Here is a 27,504-nt window from a genome sequence, read left to right as displayed (position 1 = left end):
AGATGCCAATTATTTTAAATCTTTCTTTTCTAAATAAGTATATATTCACAAAACTGAAACAGAGCAATCATCCCCCTTCTTTTTAAAGTCATGGTTAAAAATTTTGTGCTGTCAGCCGGGCACGGTGGCTCACGCCTGTAATCCTAGCACTTTGGGAGGCCGAGGTAGGTGGATCACCTGAGGTCAGGAGTTCAAGACCAGCCTGGCCATCATGGTGAAACCCTATCTTAAATTTAAAAAAAGAAAAATATTTGTGCTGTCAGAAACCAGGATATTGGTTACCATTGCAGGGGAAAAGTGACTGTAAAAGAGAATGAGGGGATTCTGGAGTTAGGATAATGCATTGTTCTAATATGTATAATAAGATCATTCAAAAACAGATTGGTAAACATTTAAAATCTCATTTTAGATATATATTTTATAAGGTACATGTTTACATTTCTATTTCACTATACTATGTCAGCTTCCAATTCTTCATGACTGACCACTTAGGCCGCTTCAAGGTGTAGATGAGGGGTACCAGCAGCATCATCGTCATCAACATCTTGAGCCACATGTGTTTTCGTTGCTTATGTTCTGGCTCAGATGCCCAGCACTGGAAGGTGCACACGTCCTTGGCTACCTGGGACATGGCAGCTGGGGTGCCATCGTCAAACTCCAGGACATCTGTGTAGATGGGAGAGGCCATTCCAATGGCCTGGCCAGGAAAATAGGGGTTGAAGTAGAGACCTCTCCGCAGTGACACCCTGGTGGGTGGCTCGCAGTGTAGCCCATGAGCAGGAAAAAGATGTAGTCCTCACCACCAACCCTAGCTCACACAGTGTAGCTGAGGTCAGCCTCAGGGTGGGGGTATGGTTTTGGGAAATAGTCATACAGCTTTCCTAGCCGCATGAACAACTCCCCATTTTCACTGGGGCCATCTTGAACCTCCACCTCCTCAGCCAGCACCTTAGCTTCAGCCTCAGTGTAGTACATGCCAACCAGGTGGCGGTAAGCCACTTAGTCCATGCTGTGGCAGGAAGAGCACACCTGCTTATATACCTGAAAACCCCTACCGATGCTGGTGTGGTATAAGGAAGAAATGAGGCCACGGTGAGACCACGGATAACTGGGGGCATGCAGCTCCAGGTCACTGGCACTCACAGCAGAATGGAGCCACGGTCGGCCCCGCACTCCCTGACGCCAGCATGCCCAGTGCTGACAGCATCACCTTCCGGCCTCTACCACAAGGACACTGCCTGAGGTGTCCGCAGCAGGAGCTGCCTGAGCGCGCTCTGCACAGCAGACCCTGGGCACGCGCACCCGGGAGCCCCGCAGCCTGCGGGCCCAGCATATATTTCATATGTAAATTATATTGCAGTAAGTCACATTAATATTAAATTTTTCTTTCATTTAAAAATATTTATTCTACTATAAGGACACATGCACATGAATGTTCATTGCAGCACTGTTTACAATAGCAAAGACCTGGAATCAACCCAAATGACCATTGATGACAGACTGGATTGGGAAAATGTGGCACATATACACCATGGAATATTATCAGCAATCAGAAATGATGAGTTTGTGTCGTTTGTAGGGACATGGATGAATCTGGAGAACATCATTCTCAGCAAACTGACACAAGAACAGAAAATGAAACACCGCATATTCTCTCTCATAGGCTGGTGATGAAAAATGAGAATTATGGACACAGGGAGGGGAGTACTAAACACTGGGGTCTATTGGGGGGAAAAGGGGAGGGCCAGTGGGAGGGGGAGGTGGGGAGGGATAGCCTGGGGAGAAATGCCAAATGTGGGTGAAGGGGAGAAGGGAAGCAAAGCACACTGCCATGTGCGTACCTATGCAACTGTCTTGCATGTTCTGCTCATGTACCCCAAAACCTAAAATGCAATAAAAAATTTAAAAAAAAAAAATATATATATATATATTTATTGAGTACTCAAAAAAAAGGCAGGTATTAAGAAAGAAACTAAGATACAATTCCATTTCTCAAGTTCTGAATCTAACAGGAGTGATGAATGTGCTAGTAAACAACCAGACCGTGGTGTGGTTAAGTTCTGTTTGCAAAGCACTGTGGGAGCTCACAAACCAAAGCTGTGATCCTGCCTGAGGAAATTACAGAGGGCTGCACCAAGGAAGTAATGTCTGAGCTGAACTTCGACACAGAGAAGAATTTTTTTTTTTTTCAGATACAGAAGAAACAGAAGAGCATTTCAAGCAAAGGGAGAAAAATACGTGCAAAGCTATGATGAACTATACAGAATGAGCATAAATTCAGGAACTGCTGTTTTATGGCAAGAGGTTTATGAGGGGAAGACATGGGAGATGAGATTAGACTCACTGGGCTGCCATGGTGGCTCATGCCTGTAATCCCAGCGCTTTGGGAGGCTGACATGGGAGGAGCAAGTTGAGGCCAGGAGTTCAAGACCAGCCTGGCCAACATGACAAAACCCCATCTCCACAAAAATACAAAAAATTAGCTGGGCGTGGTGGTACACGCCAGCAATCCCAGTTACTCTGGAGACTGAGGCTGGTGAATCCCTTGAACCTGGGAGGCAGAAGTTTCAGTAAGCTGAGATCACACCACTGCACTCCCACCTGGGTGACAAAGCAAGACTCTGTCTCAAAAAAAAAAAAAAAAGGAAAAGAAAAAGAAAAAGAAAAACCTAGGCCAGGCACAGTGGCTCACACCTGTAATTCCAACACTTTGGGAGGCCAAGGTGCTAGGATCACTTGAGCCCAGGAGTTCAAGACCAGCCTGGACAACATAGCAAGACACTATCTCTACAAAAAACAAACTCTCTCTTTCTCTCTCTCTCTCATTATCTCTCTCTCTCTCTCTCTCTCTATATATATATATATATATATAATATAATATATATGTATATTATATATATACATGTATATATGTATATTATATATACATGTATATATATTTTGTATATATGTATATTATATATAATATACATATATATAAAATATATATACATGTATATATATAATATACATATATATATATAAAAGTTGGGTGTGGTGGTACATGTCCGTAGTCCTAACTACTCAGGAGGCTGAGACAGGAGGATCCCTTGAACCCAGGAGTTCAAGGAACTATGATCATGCCACTGCACTCCAGCCTGGCCAACACAGCAAGACTCTGTCTCAAGAAAAGAAAGAAAGAAAGAAAGAAAAAGGTAGAGAGAAAGAAGAAAGGAAAGGAAGAGAAGAGAAACAAGACAAGTAAGAAGGAAGAAAGGAAGGAAGGGGGGGAGAAAGGGAAGGAAGAAACTTAGCTGAAATCCAAGATTATTTCTCTAAACCAACAGGAAATAAAAAACATCCACTGGAAATAAACTCAACTAGGCAGAGACTTTTGTCTGTTTTGTCCACTGCTGAGTCCACAGTGATTGGAATAAGGCCTGGTATACAGTAGAAGACCGATGAATATATTGAGAATAAATGCATGCATGCATCGTGGCTCTGCAGTTGGTATAAAAACAGAACTGAGAATGGAAAGCAAAGTTCCCAAGGTCAAGTTTGTGCAGGTTCATTTATTGTGCAGACCCAAAGTGGATCTGTTCCTAGCTTTGGAAGAGTTGCACAACAGTGCCTTTTGCCCACTGACAAATCACATGCCTAAGGGAGAATCCAAGCCTAAAATCTAAGGCCAACCCATAAGTTTGTCCTGCTGAGGAGGCAGGAAATGCATGCCTTCTGCTGGGTGACAGAACGGTAATAAATAACTATAAATAATATGGACAGAAGGCCAGCATTGCAGGGGCTGCAGGAGAAGAACTAATCAGCATTTTCCCAAAGTATATTACCTAAAATAGACTTGATCTTATGATAGAGTTATAAGTCAAAGTTTTTAAGACTGGAAAGGAGTTTAAAGTCAAGGCTGTCAGCCAGGACACAATAACTACCTGAGTAACAGTTATCTGTAAAATATACAACATAGCAGCTCATTCAGCAGCATACTAGTGTTTGGTAAACCCACATGTGCTGCGAAATGTTAATTTGATCAAAGTGTAAAATATGTTTTTCCAACAACAGAGTTCTAAGAAGGAAGAAACAGGGGAGAGGTACAATGCCCTAGGACAAAAAGTAATTGGAGGGAATAGTTGAGAAAATAGGTAAGTGAGGGATATGTGATGCTGCGAGATCCTGGGGAGGAAGGAGGGAATGGGGTCAACAGCACCAACAGAAGGATCTGACTTGAGGAGGACAAGGAACCCCTTCTCCACTGGGAAACAGATGGCTGCAGGAGTTCTCTCTAACTAGCAAGGGAGGAAAACTAATTAGAAAGGGTTCTAGTTAAAATGTCCCTCATAAAACACCTTAGTTTCTAGTCAATGAAGTAGAGGGACAAGGTAATCTATTAAAAAGAGATAGTAAAAGAGAGCCCAGGAAGGCAATGATTTAAAGACAAAGGTAAAAGTGTAGCATGAAAGGAAAACCTGATGCCTAGGCCTCCATAAAGTTCCTGAGGCTGGAGACTGAATTTGTAGGCACAATTACCTGCCTACATATGAGCTTGCTTAGCAGGGATTCACAACCCAGAAGCAGGAGCAGATACGTTTCTAAGATAAGAATTCCATAAAGGGGTTGTGACAGAGGACAGGGGGCGAGAGAAGTAAGGTCATTCCTATCTCCATGCAGCCCTGAATATATCCAGAGCTATGAGGTCCTGTCCACCACAGACAAATGCTGCCATAATCTGTTTGCTGATTTGCAAGGCAATCTAAACCATGTTGTATTTATTCTATTTTAAGGAGTAAATAATCTTGCCAGAACTCATATATATGATATATAAACATTTCAATATAATCTTATAAAAATAAGGTTACATATCATCAAAGCCTTACAAATTTATATTCTTCTGTTTTGTTAAACATAAGATGATGTATTACTATTGTTTTCCTTCCTTTATAATCTATTGTTCTGAATCTTTTTTTTTTTTTTTTTTTTTTTGAGACAGACTCTTGCTCTGTCACCCAGGTGGAGTGCAGTGGCACAACCTTGGCTCATACAGCCTTCGCCTCCCGGGTTCAACTGATTCTCATGCCTCAGTCTCCCAAGTAGTGGGACTATGGGCACACCCCACCATGCCCAGCTAATTTTTATAGTATTAATAGAGACGGGGTTTTGCCAGGTTGCCCAGGCTGCTCGCAAACTCCTGACCTGAAGTGATCCACCTGCCTCAGCCTCCCAAAGTGCTAGGATTATAGATAAGAGCCACCACACCTGGACTATTCTGAATGTATCTATACATGCAAAATGTTCTCAAGATACCACTGTTATAACTACATCACATCTTCTGAGAGACTGAAGCTGGTATCTGGTGGTATAATATAAAAGGACAAAGACTCCTCTGGTATCTGGTGGTATAATATAAAAGGACAAAGACTCCTCAAAGCCCAAAAAAGGCAAAACCATGTTTCTCATGTACGGGAGTTCAGACCTGTGATCTATGTAACTTACAATCCAATCTTGCATACTATCCCTCCTCCTGCAGCGAGCTGTGATGACTTCACAAATCTTCTGTTCTCCAACTAAGCAACCCCAATTCTTACTACTTCCCATATAACAACATAATCTAAAGTCCTCCTAACCCTGCTGACACTCTGGATCAATCAACATTCTCTCTTACAAATGGTGTGCCCAGAGCTGAGTACAATATGTAACATGTGGTCTAATGAAGTGCCTTGCTCACCACTGGCCAGGAATAGTCGGTGAGTAAGTTTACAGACCTTATCCATGGTTTTACTTTCTGCAGTTTCAGGTACCCATAGTCAACCATGGTCAGAAAATAGGTGAGTACAGTACAACAAGATATTTTGAGAGAGAGAGAGAGACTATGCATTCACATAATGTGTCATAATTGTTTACTCTTCATTCATATAATTTGTCATAATTGTTGTTAATCTTTTATTGTGCCTAATTTATAAATAAAACTTTATCACAGGAATGTATGTATAGGAAAAAACATAGTATATATAGGGTTCGGTACTAACCCACATCTCTGGCATCCACTGTGGGTATTAGAACTTATCCACCATAAAGAAGGGAGGACTACTATATAGCTCCAATAACACAGCCTACTTTAAATTGAAAGTCAGGTAGGTATACTGGGTTGAAGAGCATCCCCCCAAAATTCATGTCCTTCCTGGAACTTCAGAATGTGACTTTATTTAAAAATAGGATCACTGCAGATGTCACTAATTAAGATGAGGTCATGCTGGAGAAGGGTAGGCCCTTAATCCAATATGACTAATGTTCTTAAAAGAAGATACAAAGAGACAGGCACAGAGAGAAGAATGCCATGTGAAGAACAGATGCACAGAAGCAAGATGGCCATGTGACAATGGAAGCAGTGATTGGAGTCATGCAGCTGCGAGCAAAAGAACACCAAAGACTGCCAACAGCCAGAAGAAGCTTAGCAAGGGGTACAAATCAGACTCTCCCTAAGAGTCCCCAAGAAGTAACCAGTCCTGCTGACACCCTGAGTTTGGACTTCTGGCCCCTGGAAGTCAGAAGATGAATTTATTTTGTTTGAAGCCTCCCAGTTTGTGATACTCTGCAGCCCTAAGAAACTAATACAGAAGGCCTCTCTATGGAGGTGGCACTGGAACTGAAGCCTGAAGGAGCCAGACAAGGAAAGAACTCTAGAAAAAAGAAACAGAAAAAACAAAGAGCCAGAGACCAGAAAGAGCTTAATGTAGAAACAGAGGTAAGACCAAAGAGAATGGCACTGGATGAGGCTTAGAGCTAAGTGGGCTATGATAGGGAGTCTGAATATAATTTAAGGGCAATAGGAAGCCTTCAAGAGTTTTAAAACTCATTCTGAAAAAAAAAAAAAGAAAAGGAAAAAAAAGATCAGCTTACCTGTTCTGTGGAAGATGGCCTAGAGGAAAATTTTTAAAAGAAAAAAAAAGAAAGAGAATAAGTAGAAAGCTATCGAAAGGTCCGCATGGCACATGATTATGAGAACAAGCCAGGCTTCAAGCCAAGGTTGGTCCCTCTTAAATTCCTACATATTTTACCTATATAACAATGTTTAATTTCCAATATCATAATACACCCAAGAAAGATCTCAATAAAGGACGGAATATATGACACCAGCAGTATTTGTTTAACAACAATCAACAAAAGGAAGTCTTTTTAGTCACCACTGTAGCCCATTTATAACAGATTCTGCACTGGCCCTGACAGTAGGCATTCTGAACACTAAATGCCCCACTAAATTGGCAAAAGAGTTTCAAGGCCATCACGCTCCCCCCAGCACTTAATAGAAGTCAATAAAGCATATTCTATTGCTAACCTTTTTCTCCAAAACCTGTTAAAGAAATTGATAGAAGGTAATAAACTAATTGTTCTCAACTGGTCCTGTTCCACCCTAATGAGATAAAAGACATCAGCGGCCACAATCTTCACTGGTTACCTCTGATGAACTATTAAACTACATTTTTTAAAAAGAAAAAGCACATACAAACATAGTATTACAACATAATGCTAAGATACAACTTTTCCTCCTCCATGGAGAATCTTCTGTGAATCATTTCGTGAGAACCACTGTAACAGAAAACCTACAACCTCTTTTCAGAGACTGCTTTAAAATATTTTTATCACATTAAAAAATACATTATGTTAAAACACTCTGGAAAATTAAACTTTACAAAATCCCCACATGAATAGCATCCACAAAAGGAAGCAGCTGAGGAAAGTAACGTCTAAGTTTTTTCCTCCCTGGAAACTCCAACATCAAATTTGCAGTACTGATTTCACTATAAAATGTCCTCCGGGGACCTTTTTATCATTATCTTAAAGACACACACTACAGACTGCTCATTGTTTTGCACATTCATCCGGTCTAAATGATAATGGCGCTGTAAAAAAGATAAAGGAAGGGAAAAGGATATCCTCAGCAGAAACCAAAAAGCTCAGAACAATAACAGCAAGTTCAAATGTAACTAAGTGGCTTCCTTTGATTACTTTCAGGTGCTTTTGCCACCACATCACCAGATAATCAACATCTTCCCAGAGCTAGTAGGATGTGTATTTCTTGAGTGCCCATCATGGGATAAGTTCTAGAGTTACAAGAGTGAACAAGCTAGATATGGTCACTGCCCTCACAGGGCTTATAGTATGGCAACAGACAATAAGAAACAGAAAACAAACAAGCAAACACACAAATAAGAACTTAGAAACTAATTGTACAGGTTTTACCTGGGTGCAGTGGCTCAACCTGTGATCCCAGGACTTTGGGAGGCCAAGGCCGGCAGATCACTTGAGCCAAGGAGTTCGAGACCAGCCTGGGCAACGTGGCAAAACCCTTTCTCTTCAAAAAACACAAAAATTAGCATGGCATGATGGCATGCACCTGTGGTATCAGCCACTCAGGAGGATGAAGTGGGAAGATCACCTTAGCCCAGGAAGTCAAGGCTGCAGTGAGCTGATTGCAACACTGGACTCCAGTCTGGGTAACAGAGTGAGACCCTGTCTCAAAAAGAGGAAACTAATGGTACAGGTTTTATTCTGATAGAGAATAACAGAGGCAGATCGACTTTTAATAGGGTGGTCAGAAAAGAAGTCTTCGAGCAGGCAATAGTTACACCTTTAATCCCCACAGCCATCTAGCCATCTATCCTGTGAAAGGACCTGGGGGTTCTATTCAACACCACTCCCTTCATGAAGCATTCCTGCTTTCTTTGTGTTTTCATGGTATTTTAGCTATATTATATTCTTTTCAAATGTAGCCTTTCACTATAGTTATTTATACATACATGTCTTGTAACTGCCATACAATTACAAACTGCAAAACTGTCAAAAACCCATATTTAAAAAGTTAGAATCAATTTATCATACCATGTGTGTTATTTCCTCCTGCCCCTGTGAATAGTGTAAAGGCTGAACTAGGACTCTATGTAAATAATCTCCTTTGTTCTTCAGAGGAACCTTACGGAGTAGAGAGGCTGTGTTTTCCCCACCATGCCCCACTGCCTCTCCCTTTCTGGCTCATCTCTGTACCTAGGTTGGCTCAGTACAGTGAAAAGAGCCCAGCTCTGTAGCCTTAAACTCCCACGTTGAAATGCTTATTGTGCCACTTTCCAGTGCACACAGTACAAAACACAACATGCACAGGCCTTGCTACATCAATGACTCCTGAGTTGAACTGGGAGAAGTGAGAAGTATGTTGTGACACCTGAAGACCAAGTGACCTCACCTGAACTTAAGACTATACCAGTTAACTCTGCTGTATGCCATGAGGCCAGCAGTAAGACTCTGTTTTCTTTCTATCAGAGGTGTGTTAGCCTCAGAAATGTGAACAGATCCTATGATTACCCTGTTAAAATCCAACTCAACCTTGAAAGGTAGAAAAGCAGTAAACACACAGTTGATTATAATTAATACTGAGACTCTTCAGCAAAGATAAGGCCCTTTCATCGTCCCACCATTTCCTGAGTGCTTTCTCTATGTGCCTGGCTACACTGGATACAAGAATAAAAGCCTTATTTTTTGCTCTCAAGGAGGCCACAGGTCCACAAGCAAGCGAGAAATTATTTCTATACAAGGAATGCGCATTACAAATGTAGGTGAGAACAGGGTGATTGTTATGGCAGCCAGGAGGAGACACAACTCAACCAACCACTGGTACCGAAGGCCTTCGGGAAGGCAAACTCAGAGAAGCTGATAACATCTGTCCTGGCACTCTGCTCACCTTGTTTCCAGCCTCATCTTCTACCACATGGCCCTCTCCCACTTCATATTCCAGAAAGTTTCTGGACATATGCTTTCTCAAGTTTCCGGGCTTCTCTACATGGATTTCCTCCTGCGTGGAATGCCTTCCTCTCTCACATCATTGCAAAAAAATTACTACCTCATCCTAAAAATGCCCACTCAAGTGCTGTCCCCTCTGCAAAGTTTTCTAGGACAACCCCAGGCCCAAAGGAGAATGCTCCTTCTCTGATCCTGTAACATCTTCCAGCACAGTTGCCACCATACTGTGCTGTCACAGTTTTGAAGGTTGGCTCAGTACAGTGAAAATAGCCCAGCTCTATAGCCTAAAACTCCCACGTTGAAATGCTGATTGTGCCGCTTTCCAGCTAGGTGATTTTCAGAAAGCTATTTCACATCTCAGTACTCAATTGCTTCATCTACAAAAGGGAAAACTAATAACTAATACTTACAAGGTTGCAAGTATTCAAGGTGGCGTATGTACAAATTTCTGACCACAGCAAAGGCTCAACAAATACTCCCAGTGACTGATAGCCATAAGTAACTTTATATTGTGGTATTAAACAAAACACACACAAAAGTATATTACAACCATACGTATATTTTTACAGATGGCACATGATATAGTTTTGCTGTGTCCCAACCCAAATCTCAACTTGAATTCTATCTCCCAGAATTCCCACGTATTGTGGGAAGGACCCAGGAGGTTATTGAAACATGGGGGCCAGTCTTTTTATGTCTCATGATAGTGAGTCTCACAAAATCTGACAAGTTTATCAGGGGTTTCTACTTTTGCTTCCTCCTCATTTTCTCTTGCTGCCCCATGTAAGAAGCATCTTTTGCCTCCTGCTATGATTCTGAGGCCTCCCCAGCCATGTGGAACCGAAAGTCCGATTAAACCTCTTTTTCTTCCCAGTCTCAGGTATGTCTTTATCAGCCGCGTTAAAATGGATTAACAGAGTAAATTGGTACCAGTAGAGTGGGGCATTACTGAAAAGATACCTGAAAATGTGGACGCGACTTTGGAAATGCATAACAGGCAGAGGTTGGAACAGTTTGGAGAGCTGAGAATAAAACAGGAAAATGTGGGAAAGTTTGGAACCTCCTAGAGACTTGTTGAATGGCTTTGACAAAAATGCTGATAGTAATACAAACAATAAGGTCCAGGCTAAGGTGGTCTCAGATGGAGATAAGTAACTTGTTGGAAACTAGATCAAAGGTGACTCTTGCTATGTTTTAGCAGAGACTGGTGGCATTTTGCCCTGCCCTAGAGATTTGTGAAACTTTAAACTTGAAAGACATGATTTAGGGTATCTGGCAGAAGAAATTTCTAAAGAGCAAAGAATTCAAAATGTGACTTAGGTGCTGTTAAAGGCATTCCATTTTAAAAGGGAAATAGAGCATAAAAGTTCAGAAAATGTGCAGCCTGACAACGCAGTAGAAAAGAGAAACCCATTTTCTGAAGACAAATTCAAGCTGGCTACAGAAATCTACATAAATAGCAAGAAGCCTAATGTTAATCCCCAAAAGCACAGGAGAAAATGTCTCCAGACCATGTCAGAGAGCTTCACGGCAGCCGCTCCCATCACAGGCCCAGAGCCCCAGGAGAAAAATGTGGTTTTGTGAGCTGGGCCCAGGGTCCCCATGCTGTGTGCAGCCTAGGGACTGGGTGCCTTGTGTCCCAGCCACTACAGCCATGGCTGAAAGGGGCCAACATAGAGCTCAGGCTGTGGCTTCAGAGGGTGGAAGCCCCAAGCCTTAGCAGCTTCCACGTGGTCTGCAGGTGCACAGAAGAATTGAGGTTTGAGAACCTCTACCTAGATTTCAGAAGATGTATAGAAACGCCTGGATACCTAGGCAAAAGTTTGCTGCAGGGGTGTAACCCTCATGGAGAACCTCTGCTAGGACAGTGCGGAAGGGAATGTGGGGTCAGAGCCCCCTACTGGGGCACTGCCTAGTGGAGCTGTCAGAAGAGGGCCACTGTCCTCCAGACCCCAAAATGATAGACCCTCTGACAGCTTGCACCATGAGCCTGGAAAAACCACAGACACTTAATGCCAGCCAGTGAAAGCAGCTGGGAGGGAAGCTGTACTCCGCAAAGCCACAGGGACAGAGCTGTCCAAGACCATGGGAACCCACCTCTTGCATCAGTGTGATGTGGATGTTAGACTAGGAGTCAAAGGAGATCATTTTGGAGCTTTAAAATTTGACTGTCCACTGGATTTCAGAGTTGCATGGGGCTTAAAACCTCTTTGTTTTGGCCAATTTCTCCCACTTGGAATGGTGTATTTACCCAATACATACACCCCCATTGTATCCAGAAAGTAACTAGCTTACTTTTGATTTTACAGGCTCATAGGTGGAAGGGACTTGCCTTCTCTCAGATGAGACTTTGGACTGTGGATTTTTGGGTCACTCCTGAAATGAGTTAAGACTTTGGGGGACTGCAGGGAAGGAATGATTGGTTTTGAAATGTGAGGACATGAGATTTGGAGGGGCCAGGGGGGATACAATATGGTTTGGTTGTGTCCCCACCCAAATCTCAACTTGAATTGTATCTCCCAGAATTCCCACATGTTGTGGGAGGGACCCGGGGGAGGTAAATGAATCATGGGGGTCAGTTCTCATGCTATTCTCATGATAGTGAATAAGTCTCATGAGATCTGATGGGTTTATCAGAGGTTTCTGCTTTTGCTTCTTCCCCATTTTTTCTTGCTCCTACCATATTAGAAGTGCCTTTTGCCTCCCACCATGATTCTGAGGCCTCCCCAGCCATGTGGAATTGCAAGAACAATTAAACCACTTTTTCTTCCCAGTCTCGGGTATGTCTTTATCAGCTGTATGAAAACAGACTAATACAGCATGTGACCCTGAAGAACGTAAAAAAGGTGTTTGATGATCCATTTTCTCCAGGTACAATTCTGTCCTAATTTAGGCAATAAAAATAATTTTAGATAGCCTTCAAATAAAGGATCTCCTACAATGGAAAATTGCCACAAAGAATATAACCAAGAAAAGCTTTACCACAAAGACTCATTTCACTAAGGAAAAAATAATCAATGAAAACCAAACAGCACATTTGGAGAGAAACTGACTCAGGGATAATAATTATAATCTGTCACTACTATTTACTATAGGACATTCCTTCCCTTTAAAACCATAATGCTAGCAGCCTACAATTAAAAGATAATTATAGCCATTTGCAAGTGATGATGTTTTCATCCCATGGCATAGTACTTTCTAGAACTTTCCATTTTTAAATTGTTTTTTGATCATCTCAAAACAATGAGTATTAAACAAAAGATAAATCTCCTTTATGTTATACTGCTTTGCTGATTTTAGTGTTTAGAAACACAGTCCAAATCAGAAAACCTCAACAAGCCCTGCTGTTATACAAGAGCAAAAATAGTGAGAAGGAAAACAAGATGGTGAATAAATAAAAGCCTAAGGAAAACTAGAGAGCAGGAATTAATGCATGTTTTTCCCACCTGCCCTTATGGAAGGAAAAAACCCTCTGCAAGGAATGACTTAATTTTCAAGGGAAAAAAACCTATAAACTGCCAAGCCACTGCCAAGTACCTTCTTCCACAAACAGAGAACCATCTTCCTACAATAGGAAGTCGTTTTCACTGTGCAATTTTCCCTCCTCTAAACTTGCATGATTTATACCTCTCTTGCAATACTTTATACTCATAGTAAAAGCTTTTGCTTCTAGGTCTTACCTTTCCATTATGAGAGAAACACTCTTCTTTTTAAGGCCTTTGTGGTCTAGATCAGGGTTTTATAAAATGGAGGTTGTGATCCATTAGCAGGTTAGGAATTCATTTAGTGGATCATGGTCAGTATTTTTCTTTGACAAAATGTCATGCTATTCAGCAACCAAGCTACAGAATTTGAACTTATTTCTATTAAGAAATTTTAAAAATACAGTCTGGCTCATGCCTGTAACCTGTAACCCCAGCACTTTGGGAGGCCAAGGCAGGCGGATCACAAGGTCAGGAGATCAAGACCATCCTGGCTAGCCCGGTGAAATCCCGACTCTACTAAAAATACAAATAATTAGCTGAGTGTGGTAGCATGCACCTGTATTCCCAGCTACTCAGGAGGCTGAGGCAGGAGAATCATTTGAACCCAGGAGGTGGAGGTTGCAGTGAGCCAAGATTGTGCCACTGCACCCCAGCCTGGGCAACAGAGTGAGACCCTGTCTCAAAAAAAAAAAAAAAAAAAAACTGAGTGGCCTGAACCATTATGCCCCTGTGAGTGTATTAATTCTCACTTAGTGGGCACGTGTGCTCTCTACTTGAGGGACAACCACCTGTTCAGTGTCATTTGAAGATGTAATTACGGTTCAGGCAGTCTCACAAAGTAAAGCACTGTTAACATCCAATGCGTGCTACAGATAGTAAGTACTAGGGAACCTGAGGGAAGAACAGCCCCTGCTGGGCTGAGTCAGCACAGGAAGGTTTCTCTGAAGATGTAGGGTTTAAGCAGGACCCTGTAAAGCCTGGAGTGGAAAAAAGGAGAGGAGAACCATGGTGCCAGCTGGCCTGGACTGAAGCTCTATTCTTTTAAACAGAGGGACTGAAGGGGCTATGATTAAGTTAGCCTGGAATTATATGGTACAAACTGGTAACCCTGGGAAAGCAAAGAAGGAGCAGAAACTAGGAAGGAATCTTGGAAAGGTCTTGGTGATTGACTGGATTTTGGTTTAGATGTGAAGGTGAGAGAACCAGAAAATTCCAAAGTTTTCTATCCCATGTGAACAGGAGGGTACAACTGACCCTTGAACAACAGGGGGATTAGGAGCACCTACCCATCCTCCACAACCCACACAGTCAAAAAATACTCCTATAACCTTTGACTCACAGAAACTTAAGAGAATACTCTTGACCAGAAGCCTTACTGATAACAAAGTCAATTAACACATATTTTGTATATGTATTATATTCCATACTCTTATCAAAATAAGCTAGAGAAAAATGTTATTAAGAAAATCTTAAGGAACAGAAAATATAATTATTATTCATTAAGTGAAAGTGGATCATCATAAAGGTTTTATCCTCATCTTCACTTTGAGAAGGCTGAACAGGAGGAGGAGGAAGAGGAGTTGGTCTTACTGTTTCAAGGATGGCAGAGGCAGAAGTGGAGGAGGTAAAAGGGGAGACAGACAGATGTATTGAAACAAAATGTGTGTAAGTGAATCTGTTCAAACGCATGTTGTTCCAGGATCAACTGCAGTACCGTTAACAGTAATGTGAAAAATTCAGAGGAGTTTTAAAAAGTGTTAGGTAATAACATTAACATCTGCTGTAGAAGTTTAACCTGTTTTGGACACCTGAATTACACTGAGATATCCATATTAGGGACACGAAGCAGTACAAGCAGAATCCTATTCTTTAGGTACTCCCTACCTGGGAGGACCAAAGCTGATGCTGAGCCAGTTCTTGAAATACTGAAATACTTCCATACTAGTTGGTGAAAAACTACCTGTGCAACACCACCACACACACACACACCCTTCCCTAATGCCCCAGTTCCTTTTTTAGATCTCCAGACCTAAAGAACCATGGTACTTCAAAAAGCCTTAGCTCCATGACTAGCTTCTGTTCTGACTGGACAGTGTCTAAGCCATATTGGTAGTATAATACTGGCAGACTGTTGACTAAACCAAGTACTAATGGTAGTAAGAATAAATTCTGCTTGAGCTAGTTATTTGAAGGGCTAATGAGGGCACACACTGATACATTGATGGGTGTAATTCAGGCCGCTCACAGTCCAATGGGACACCAACATATAAATAAAGCAATGCAATCCAGAGTAGCATCATCAAATTATCTATAAAGTAGTAAGAGGCTCAAAGAGGATAGTAGTCAGTTACCCAGCCCATGGGAGTGAGGCAAAGCAGTTCCTAACAAGAGAAGGTGATACAAGACTTAAGCAGCAAAAGATGAACAGGAGTTTGCTAGGGAAGGAAAAGAGGAAGATAAACCATTCCAAGCTGACAGCAGCACTATATAAGCCACATCCCAATATACTGTGTACAAAATGAGATGACTAATGTGTAATGTCTGACACACAGTGTCAATAATAACAATAAATAATAAATATTAGAGTTTTCTAGCAGATTTATTTAATTATGTTTTTAAAGGTTGATTCTAAAATATATTTGCATTGTCTAAGCCTACCCTAGCTAAGCAAGGGATGGGCATTCAAGATATCACGGAAAAAAGGGGTCACTAAGTTTGGAATTTAAAAAGGAAGCACATAAAAAAGAATTCACAACATCAAGTAGTGTTGCCTGCACTTTTTAGATGTGTGTAACCAAAGATGAGACTTGGTGCTGCTGAAGGCCTCTCAAATGCACAGATGAGTGTGACCCAAGGTTGCTTAATGAAATCACAGGTGGTTGGTAAGTATAAATGCCCATCTCTTTTAAAGGGTTGTTGTTTTTTAGAAATTAGACTACATAAAAAGGCAAACCGATAGCCTGTTTTAGTCTGCACTGGTCACTGTCATCTAGAGCCAGTTGTTCAAGAGGAAGGAAGCACTCAACGCCAAGGAGAAGGGAGTCATCGCTGCTGCTTTCCAAAATTGGTGTATGAGCTGCTCCCTCAAAGGAAGAGGCCATCAGTGCTCAGGAAGAGGCAGAGATTTCCGACAGTTTTAAAGGACAGTGTCTGCAGCACGACCCATAGTTCAAACTGCATAAAAATATAAACTCACTGACAAATGAAGTACTTCCTTACTTTCCTATCTGCTGAATCACAGCCATTGTTTGGGTTGTAGTTCCTGGTTTAAATTAGGTTATTCAATCACAATGATGCTGGCCAAACATACTAGTCATATGCCATCAGGAAAACTTATCAAAAATGCCATTTACGCTGGGCATGGTGGCTCAGGCCTGTAATCCCAGAACTTTGGGAGGCCAGGGTAGGAGGATCACTTGAGCCTAGGAGTTCAAGACCAACCCAGGTAAACTGTAGAAACCCCATCTCTACAAAAAATACAAAAATTAGCTGGGATGATAGGTATACCTGTAGTCAGGCTACTCAGGAAGCTACTCAGGAGATGGGAGGATCGATTGAGCCCGGGACATCAAGGCTGCAGTGAGCTATGATCACACCACTGTACTCCAACCCGGGAGACAGAGTGAGAGCCTGTCTCAACAACAACTACAAAAAATCCAGTTGTGTCAGGTCTTAAACACATAAACATACATACTTTTGCACTAATAAAATTTAATCTCTACCAAGGGTACCTTTTAAAACCTTTGTTTTTTCCTCCTTCTGAAGACCACGAATGTTCTGATGTAGTGGAAAGATAAGGGAATTTGCAGACAGACCTGACTTTTGGTGCCAACTTGGCCATTTATTAGCTACTTAACCAAGTTCATGGTTCTGGGCTTGTTTTCTCAAATGCAGAATGAAAAAATAACACCTACCGGAGGGGTGTTGTAATGATTTAGTTGGATAATACATGTGTGCAAGTACCCAGAAGGGGCCAGCAGGAAGTAAGGGCTTGATTTATTACTAATATATTTTGCAAGGTGTTACTAGCACACACCTCCCAGTTCAAACACATGCATAAATATATACAATAAATGTCATCAGTGCTTAATATTGTCATGTGAGAGAAAAAATATAATTTAAAACTTTGGCAATCTGTTCTCCGTGGTCACTTAAAAAATGATGGCTTGCAAAGTAAAATTATTTTTTTAATGGCAGCTATCTTGGAACAGAAAACAGAAACAGGACAGTGTTTTGGTGATAGTGAGAACCTCTTATACACCAGATACCATGTGTCCTGGTATATGATATGCTTTTTTTTCCCTTTCTCTTCAGTTACAGTCACCAATGCTATGACATGTGTAATATATATTCATAATTGTATAAATAACAGCTATGAGGAATAGTATATATTGCAGAAATATAACATGAGTGCTTTGGATATTTTACTTTTTAAATAATCTGTGATATCACTTTCATTGTTCCATATGCTGAAGATTATAAATCCACATCTCAAAGGACTATTTATTCCCCTTAAATGGCAGAATAATACAACTACAACCATGGTCCAAACAGCCAGGCTTTTCATAAATGTGGTTAAGGAGACTAGCTTAAATTTTCAGTCTAATATCCTTTTAAATTATACACTTTATTAAATAAGAAGAATAGTATTTTTAGTCTAAACAACATGCTAAAAATAAGACTAGTCTCCAGGCTTTTAAAGAAAACAAAATACTTTAGTAGTTAACTGGTTTTGACTCCCTAATCTTTCAACATCAGAATACAAGACAGGGACATGCAAGGACCTTCCACTCTTCCAAGAGTGAAAGTTAAATATATGGCAGTGACCAGTCCATGCAGCGACTTTTACACAAACTATGTAACTTATTCTAAGTCAAATTTTATACACAGACTATTGGGAAAGCTTAAAATGGATAATCTGCTCGTGTACTGAGCACCAAGCTTTCAGGGACAAAGTTCCATAGTAGAAACTTTACTCCTGCCTCACCAATATATCCTCCTTTATTCCCTTGGATAGGACGTTTTTGTGATAGTCAATGGAGGTCTCTTAACATCTCAATATACAGAGCTACCCAAAAGAACTCATAGTTTTATCTTAGAAGTTTTCATAGCCCCCTTCTGATGCTAACATAGTTTCCATCAATTTAACTCTTCTTTCTGTCACACAAAGTCAAAGTCAGAAGAAATTTCTGTATAATTGAAACCTCCATTATATTTTTGCTGTCCAAAATTACCCAACCTAATATTAGGAGAAATAAAATTCTCCTTATCCTCAACTTTATTGCTATTTAATATGGGTTAATATCTCTAAATCAGCCATGAACTACACGAATTTTTTTCTTTTTTTTTTCTTTTTTTTGACAGGGTCTCATTCTGTCACCCATGCTGGAGTACAGTGGTGCAATCATAGCTCACTGCAGCCTCAACCTCCTAGGCTCAAGTGATCCTCCTCCATCAGCCTCCCAAGTAGCTGAGAACATAGGTGCATACCACCATGCCTGGCTAATTTTTATATTTTTTTAAAGACAGGGTCTTGCTTTGTTGCTTATGCTATTCTCAAACTCCTGGTCTCAAGCGATCCTCCTACCTCAGCCTTTCAAAGTGCTGGAATTACAGGTGTGAGCCACCACGCTTGATTGAACTTCATGAATTAAATATAAGCCATGAATTATAAAACCTATTTCTGAAATATAGAAGCAACATGTTACAAAGGCTGTGATGTCGACAGAGCCAGGTTTAAATCCTAACTCTATCACTTATCAGCTATGCAATCATGCATAAATCACTTCAGCTTCTGTGCCCTTTTTCCTCTATAAAGTTGGAGGAGTAACTCCCCACAGGGTAAAAAATAAATAGGCATTTATTCAGTGCCATCAGAAGATGAATACAAGACAACCATACTCTGATCAACTGTGTTCCGTCCCACACCATTTCAACACAAAGCTATGCTCTTAAAGTCAATGAAAGCTACAGGGAAGGAATATCCACACCATGTGCATGTAAATGGAAATTATGACAATACTGACCTCACAGTGTTGGAAGCCAACCTCCAAGTTCATCATCTTTGACCCTCCATCTCAGTTTTACTGACGTCTTTTCAGTTCCTCCAACACAGCCTGGTCTTTCCTACCTTAGGATCTTGTACCTGATATACCTTCTACCTTGACAGAAATTTTTATCATCTCCCTTCTCCTAGTTCATCCCTAATCATCTTTCTGGTCTCTGCTTTAACATCATTGCCATCTATAGAAGTCCCTACTACTCCAGACTTAGACCCCATTTTAGACATCCCATACTTCCTTAAAGCATACACCACACTTGTAATTACTTGTGACTATCTTCTTTCTCACTAAGCTACATGAGGCCTATGTTTGCTTTCCACTTATCCCTAGCTATTAACTCAGAATATGGCACAAAGGAAGAGTTCAACAAATATGTATTAAATAAATGTATGACTGTGCTGTTTGTTTTACTATGTAACTGTTAGATATTTTATCAACTATCATACAGTGATACTTCATTGTTATCCATTGGGCCTCAGAAAACAATACCACAAAGTATTGATATTTTATCAATTATCAGAGTGATCCCTCATTGTTATCTGTTGGAGCTCAGAAAACAGTACGCCAAAGTATTGTTTCTTGGGAGTACTCTGAATTGAAGAACACTGGAAGAGTCTCAGAAGCAAAGTCTCTTTCTGACCCTCTTCTGGCTTTCTCTCTCCTGCTTCTCTTTCTCCCCCAAGGTGGGTCATAGAAACTAGGACCTTTGGCCGGGTGTGGTGGCTTACGCCTGTAATCCCAGCACTTTGGGAGGCGTAAGCAGGCAGATCACTAGGTCAAGAGTTTAAGACCAGCTTGACCAACATGGTGAAATCCCGTCTTTACTGAAAATACAAAAATTAGCCAGGCACGGTGGCACATGCCTATAATCCCAGCTGCTCAGGAAGCTTTGCCACTAGGCAAAGATTGCAGTGACCCGAAATCATGCCACTGCATTCCAGCCTGGGTGACAAGAGCAAGACTCCATCTAAAAAAAAAAAAAACTCGGACCCTTCTTCTTGAAAGCCAGCCATGAAGCCTAGAAATATTAAATCTGACACTATATCCAGAAGGAAAGAATGCCACACAGAGGGACCAAGAAGAATCAGAACAGACAGACCTTGCTGAGCTTCCCCACTCAGACTATTACCACTAAGATCATTCCCTTTTTGTTCTATCACATTTCTACAGGACTGTCCATTCTTCATCAAACTTAAGCCTAAAAATGAAGAGTTTTCCCTGAGCTTTTGGGGTCTTCATTTCTGAAGACTCCCATGTCACGTAAAACTGTGCTTAAATAAATTTGTTATGCTTTTCTCTTGTTAACCTATATTTTATTATAGGAGTATTGACCATGACCCTTATGATGGGTGAGAAAATGCAATGCACTTTTGTGCCCCTACGTAACATACAACCAAATTGCAGGGCTGCTCAGAGAAACCTTCAAAGGAAATCTGACTTTAACAAATGTGTTTTTTCCTAACCTGTGTAGGCAATCTGCACAATATGAGCAGCAGGAAAGATAACATCGTAGGCTTGACAGAGTCACAGCTGCTGCTTCTCTCCAGCCGCAGCACCGCAGGGCAACTTGAACTAACATGTATGCCATAGAAAGTAAGGATTTACAAATATACATAGTTAACCGACTTCCACTTGAAAAACCAAAATCACAAATATACATAGTTAACCGACTTTCCACAATGAAAAACAAAAATCATGAAAAGTTTACTTTAACACTCTAGTAATAAATACAGGTGGTACACAATTACCACAGAAGTAGCCTTTAAGGAGACATTTTCCTTGTGTTCATTCTTCATCTCAGCCGTTGCCCATAAACGAAACAAAGAAAAAACAAGAAATGCAGCATTCCCTCCCATAATCCTTTCTCTGTAGATATGCTGAAAGAAGGAAAAGCACAAACTTCTAGCCACAGCTTCCAGGACACCAAAATAAGAAAATTAAAACAGGCAGGTCAGTCTTTATCTGACATTCTGTCATGCTCGCCAAAGAATGTGAGACAGCTGAAATCCAAGTTTCCTTACCCTTCCCCCTCCTCCATATACACACTCCTTCCTTACCTCAGGGTGTAGAAAAATTGGAGAGAAGGAGGGGAAAAGATATAGTTTCACCAGATTTGTGAAAACCATACTCTAGGAAAAACAATGTCACATGTGCTATAGAAAAGTATGGATGTTTATAAGACAGGATTCCTACTTTAAATGTAGAATAAGAGAGGAGTGTAAAAGATTATATATAACACAAGGCTAGAATAAGACATATGCCATAAAAGTACAAAAAAAGATTTGACAAATCACATACTGTCCAGGAGATTTAAAAATGGGCTGGGTGCAGTGGCTCCCACCTGTAATCCCAACACTTTGTGAGTTAGAGGTGGAAAGATCACTTGAGGCCAAAGTTTAAGACCAGCCTGGGCAACATAGCAAAGACCTCATTTCTTTAAAAAAAAAAAAAAAATTAGCCAGGCATGGTGGCATATGCCTATAGTCTCAGCTACTCAAGAGCCTGAGGCAGGAGGGTCACCCAAACCCAGGAATTTGAGGCCAAGGCTGCAGTAAGCTATGATCACACCACTGCACTCCAGCCAGAGTGACAGAGCAAGACTCTCTCAAAAAAAAAAAATGGAAGGAGGAGGAAGAGGTGAAGGAAGAGTAGGAGGGAAGGAGAAAGGAGGAAGGCGGAGACCGAAGAGGAAGAAGAAAAGAAACAATGAAGAGGAAGAGAGAAGAAGGAGGAGGAGGAAGAGGACAGCTCCTGGAGGAGGCAGAGACAGAAGGAGAGGCAGAGGCAGAAGCAGCAGAGGAAGCTGCAGAAACAGCAGGAAAAAAACAGTTCCTAGAGGAGGAAGTGTTAGAGATGGGGGTTAAAAAATTGGGTGGGATTGATAAAAAGAGGTTAGGCCCGAGGGAGAGAGAGGTTCCAGGCAAAGGGAACAATGTGGACTAACGCATAGAGACAGGAAAGGAATGGGCATATGTGCTGAATAGATTAGCAAAATGGAAAGGCAGTTAGGGCTATAGACTGAAAGGCCTTAAACGTTACCGGATTTTGTTCTCAATAAAGCAAACAATAAAGAGTTGTTGCAGTTTCTGAACAGAACAGTGATTCAACTAGAGGAGAGGTGATTTGTGTGACAACCCATGGAAGCTGCACTGGAGGAGGAACTGCAGGAAGCGCCGAGGACCACTGGTCTACTCTTCTAATAGTCACGGGAGGCGGTAATAGCTGCAACAAGGGGCTGCAATAACTCCATTGCATACAATTCTCACTACCCAGGCCTCTCTTACCTTGTTGTTCTCACTTGGCAAAAGGGCAATCCACCAACTCCACAACCATACCCAAGGAACTGAGTGTAGCTAGAGAAACATACAGCCACATCAAATGGCTTACTAACTTATATGAGATCTAAAAGCCACCCTGCAATTAAACTCCACATCCCTAGTGCATTTACTTTCCTTCTCTGCTAGAGGAACATTTCTGTTCTCTCCCTTTCTCATTCTCGACTGATGACCTTCCATCTTATTTCACTGAGAAAAAAGAAGCATTCTGAAAAACAGCACACAAGCTCTCACTACCATACCACCTCTCACCTTCATCTGTGCCTATGTGACGTGCCTACACCGTATTACTACAGTCAAGTTCATGCTCTTGTTTTTTCACTAGATCCCATTCCCTCTTGCCTAAGATATCCCACTAGCAATCCTACTTCTTTCTTGTTCCATCACCTTCTCATTCTCTTGGCTCATTTCCCTTAGCATACAATTATTTCTCCCATCTTAAAAATGGGAACCCTCTTCCCCTCCCTCTACCATATCATATTTCTGCTCCCCTTCACAGCAAAATTGCTCAGATTACCACGCTCATGGTCTCGGTTCAGCTTCTCCCATTCTCTTGCATCCACTCCAACGAGGCTTTTGCCTCCACCCACCCTCCACAAAAATTGCTGTCAAAGTCACCATAACCTCCACATTGCTAATCAAATGGCCGATTCCTAGTCATTTTTTAGGCACTGTTGCTTATCTTCTTGAAATGCTTTCTTCATTAAGTGGTCAGGCCATCACACCCTCCTGGTTTTCCTCCTCCAGCTGTTCCTTCTCAGTCTCCTTAACTGGTTCCTCATTTCCCTGACTTCTAAATATGCAGTGTTGAGAAGATCATCTTTAAAAGAAAAGACTATCTTCACTAACTCCTTTGTTGCTCTCTTTCAATCTCATGGTTTTATACATACCATCTGTACACTGTCAGCTTCGAATCTGTATTACTTGCCCACTTTCTTCTAAATTCTTGATTCAATACCATTACTATAACCAAGTTCCAAGTTCCTCATCTCCTTCCTTCCCCAAACCTACTTCTGTAGCTTTCCCCATCTTAGTAAATGACAACTCCAACCTTCTAACTGCTCAGGCCAAAAACCTTAGAGTCAACCTCAACTATTTTTCTTTTTTCTTTTTTTTTAACTTATTTTCTTTTTTTTCCTTCTTCCATCCAAGCACAAGAAAGTGTTATTGTCATCCTCAACTCTTTATCTCACACCTGCATCTAATTCATTTATTATACCTCTCAGCTACACCTTCAGAAATATCCAGTATCTGAGTACTTCTCAACCTCCACCACTACCTCACTAATCGAAGCCACCATCGTCTCCAACGTGAACTTTTGCAACAACCTGGTCTTTCTTTTTTCCCCCTTTCCCTTCCATAGTCTATTCTCAATACGATAGCCAAAGTGTTTAACACTTATTAATCAGAGTATGTCACTCTTCTGCACCTAAAGCTCCAAAGCCTTCTCATCCCATTCTGATTTATGGCCAAATTCTTAATGGCCCAGTTGTCCCCACGTTATCTGGTTTCCTGAACCTCCTTTCTGTCCTCCTCTATTACTCATTCCCTTGGGAATGTCCTTCCAGACATACCATCCTCCTTATAGTTCCTCCCACTGGCAACACACCTACCTCAGGGTTTCTGCACTTGATCTTCCCTGCCTAGACATTCCCTGTGCCTAGAACGTTTTTCCCCATGCCTAGAATGCTCTTTCCCCATTGCCTCAAATATAGTGTGACATGGTAAAAAGCCCCATAAAACTGCATACCTCAACCATACCTCAGCTTTCTGTTGAAACTGCTATCTATAACCCAAATGTGAATAAGTAATTAAGGACTGTGATCGCCACCCTACCCAGACAATATGTAAACGAATGCTAATCTTAGCTTTTGTGAACCACATAAGTAACAATCAGAATGTCAAATAGTCCCCTGGCCCTCGGAATGTCCGGAATCCCCTCACCCCCATCCCCGCCCCTCACCCTTATCTCCGCCCAGAAGGTGATTTGCAGAATCCACTAGCCCTCAGAATGTCTGAATCCCTTCACCACCACCCCCGCCCCTCACCCTTATCTCCGCCCAGAAGGTGATTTGCAGAATCCACTAGCCCTCAGAATGTCTGAATCCCTTCACCACCACCCCCGGAGGTGGTTTACGAGTATAAAAGAGTCTTGTCACCCTCTTTTCGGGGCCACGGGTTGGAGAGACATGAGTCCTCCGTGGTATCTGGCAATAAAGACCCTGCAGTTTGGCATACTTTTGTCTTGTGTTAATTTTATAATCTCACATTTCAATACTTCAATAGTATTCACCTAATAAAAAATTAGGTAAATGAATTTAGACACACACTGAACATTTCGTTTGCTATCTTGCCTACTTTAATTATTATTAATGCATAAACATTTTCTCACATTGTCAGAATACTTCAAGACCATAATTTTTAGGGCTAATAATATTCCATTTTATAGACATTCCTCAAATTATTTACAATTTGGAACTAAAAACCCAGGATATTTATAAATGGGATATTTTGGATGTTTCTTCAATATTTCTGAACTTCAGTAGTTTCACTTCTAAAAATGGGATATGTACCTCACAGGATTGTTGTAAAGGCTGAATATGAACTAACAGGTGGACACAGAGTCATCAGTTTTGTTACCACTGCTTAGATTACAGAGGCATCATGATATCAATGAAAGATCATAGATCTTGAAAGCAACAGATTAAAATGTGACTCACAATATTGTCCTTTAATAGCTTAAGACACTTAACCTCTATCAGATTCAATTAAAACATCTATTTTAAAAAGCGATTACGTTAATAATAATTAGAGATGTAAAGAGTTTAGCATAATATTGAGCTCAGAGTAGATCATCAATAAATGTTCATTCACTTCTCATAAACAATACCTAGGATTTTTTAAATTGCAAATCAGAAAAATTTTTAAATTCTCCTGTTACAAACATATTTTTAAATAGATAATAAAAATTTTCAATACAGAACTATCCTTTTTATTAACAATTATTCACCACTCATCAAAGCACACTTGAGATTATAAAAATCTCTAAATCAATTTTGTTTCTATTATAATAAAAATAGGCAAAACAATTATTTTTAATTACTGAACAATGGTATTAATAAATAAGTTCCTCTTTATCATGTGCTTTACTGTATATACACAACAGGTCAGTACACTATTATAATGATGACAAGTTAATAAGCAAGAAAATATTTTTAAAATTTGCCTCACTTCAGGGCTGTTTCTTGAAGCAATCCATGAGTTGGAGTCAGATGAATGCCAAGACATTACACAATTTTCAGAGCTTTTCCATGTTGTTTAGATACAAGTTTGAGTATATGCAATTGGAATGATCAACAAGTACAATTTGAGCTCCATCAGGATATAGTCATCTCTTCGTGGCCAGGACTTAGCCCAGTGCCTGACATATAAAAGGTACTGGATCAGCATGAGTAGGTGGGTGGGTGGCTGACTGATTGAGTATGGTAGTCATTAGTGCTATCTCTCTGTCTAGGCACTACAAAGCCAATACTTTTGTCTCCCTATCCTGTGATTGGGTACAGTGCTTTAAACAGTTCTGGCTAAGGAATTGTGAGAGGAAGTGACATAAGTAATTTCCATTTTGGAGCATTTACATGCGACCTTCCATGTTCTTTTTCCACAGATAAGTGATTATTAAAAGATATGCTAAAAAGGAAAACCCATCAACCACTCAGTCTCTCAGTGAACATAATGAGCACAGCTCCCTGCTCATTCAATTGGAAGTTTATGACAGTAAGAGACATACATTTTGTTAGGTTAAGAGACTAAAATTCATAAATTTTACTACAGCAGCAAAACCTAACCTATCCTGGATAATACAAACAAGTTAATGACATTCATTTCAGAACTAGAAATTTATCAGAGTTTAATTTCAAAAAAAACCAAAATGGTACAGATAAGCAGTATAGCTCAGTATAATAATTTAACCTCTCTGTATGATAGTTCTCTTGCTTGCCGAGTTTGATGGTTCATGCCTGTAATCCTAGCACTTTGGGAGACCAAGGCAGGAGGACTGCTTGAGAACAAGAGTTCAAGACCAGCCTGGGCAACATAATGAGATTCCATCTCTACAAAAAGATTAAAAAAATTAGCCAGGCATTGTGATGTACATGTGTAGTCCCAGCTACCCAGGAGGTTGACGTGGGAGGATCACTTGAGCCCAGAGATTCAAGGTTTTCGTGAGCTATGATCGCACCACTGCACTCCAGCCTGGGTGACAGAGCAAGATCCTATCCAAAAACAAACAAAAAAGACAGTTCTCTTACCTACGAAATGGAATAATAGCATCTACCTCACAGGACATTAATAGGGATCAAATAAATGAATGTCTATTAGTACTTAGGATAATATTTAGGGTATTTGAAGCTTTCAATAAATGGTAGTATATTATTAATAATGCATTAGACACATTTACATTATATATGTCATTTTACTCTCATCTCTTACTCCCTATTCATTTTAATTTATGGTCAATTTTTTCAATTCAAAATATCTTTATTAAGAAGTACCATATCCTCTCAGAACCACAAGAAAAAAAAAAGCTAAGTACCATGCAAGGCACTAGGAATGAAGACCCATAAGATCTACCATCGAGGTATGTTTTTCCTTACCTATGATTCTCCTTTCTTCTCCAATAGACCCCACAACCAAGCAAACTTTCCAATCACAAACACAAAGTTCTATTATATTATAATATATACCAACTATGCAATGTTATAAATATTGTATCAATTGAAGAGTTGATTACTTTTTAATTTAAAAACACTTTATATGTTATGGGTCTGTGTCTTTTTCAAAGTCAAG

The 27,504-nt window shown here is 40.6% G+C and overlaps 1 protein-coding gene and 1 pseudogene across 3 annotated transcripts in view; both read right to left on the bottom strand.

Moving 5' to 3' along the window:
- PRCP (prolylcarboxypeptidase) overlaps positions 1-27,504 on the bottom strand; it is an 80,633-nt gene that overhangs the window by 45,342 nt on the left and 7,787 nt on the right. The window lies entirely within an intron of this gene.
- LOC144578092 (cytochrome c1, heme protein, mitochondrial pseudogene) lies at positions 318-1,470 on the bottom strand (annotated as a pseudogene).

The sequence above is a fragment of the Callithrix jacchus genome, chromosome 10, assembly GCF_049354715.1.
Source record: "Callithrix jacchus isolate 240 chromosome 10, calJac240_pri, whole genome shotgun sequence".
Lineage (NCBI taxonomy): Eukaryota > Metazoa > Chordata > Mammalia > Primates > Cebidae > Callithrix > Callithrix jacchus.
Note: the sequence above shows the minus strand (reverse complement) of the source record. Positions and strands in the feature narration are given on the sequence as shown.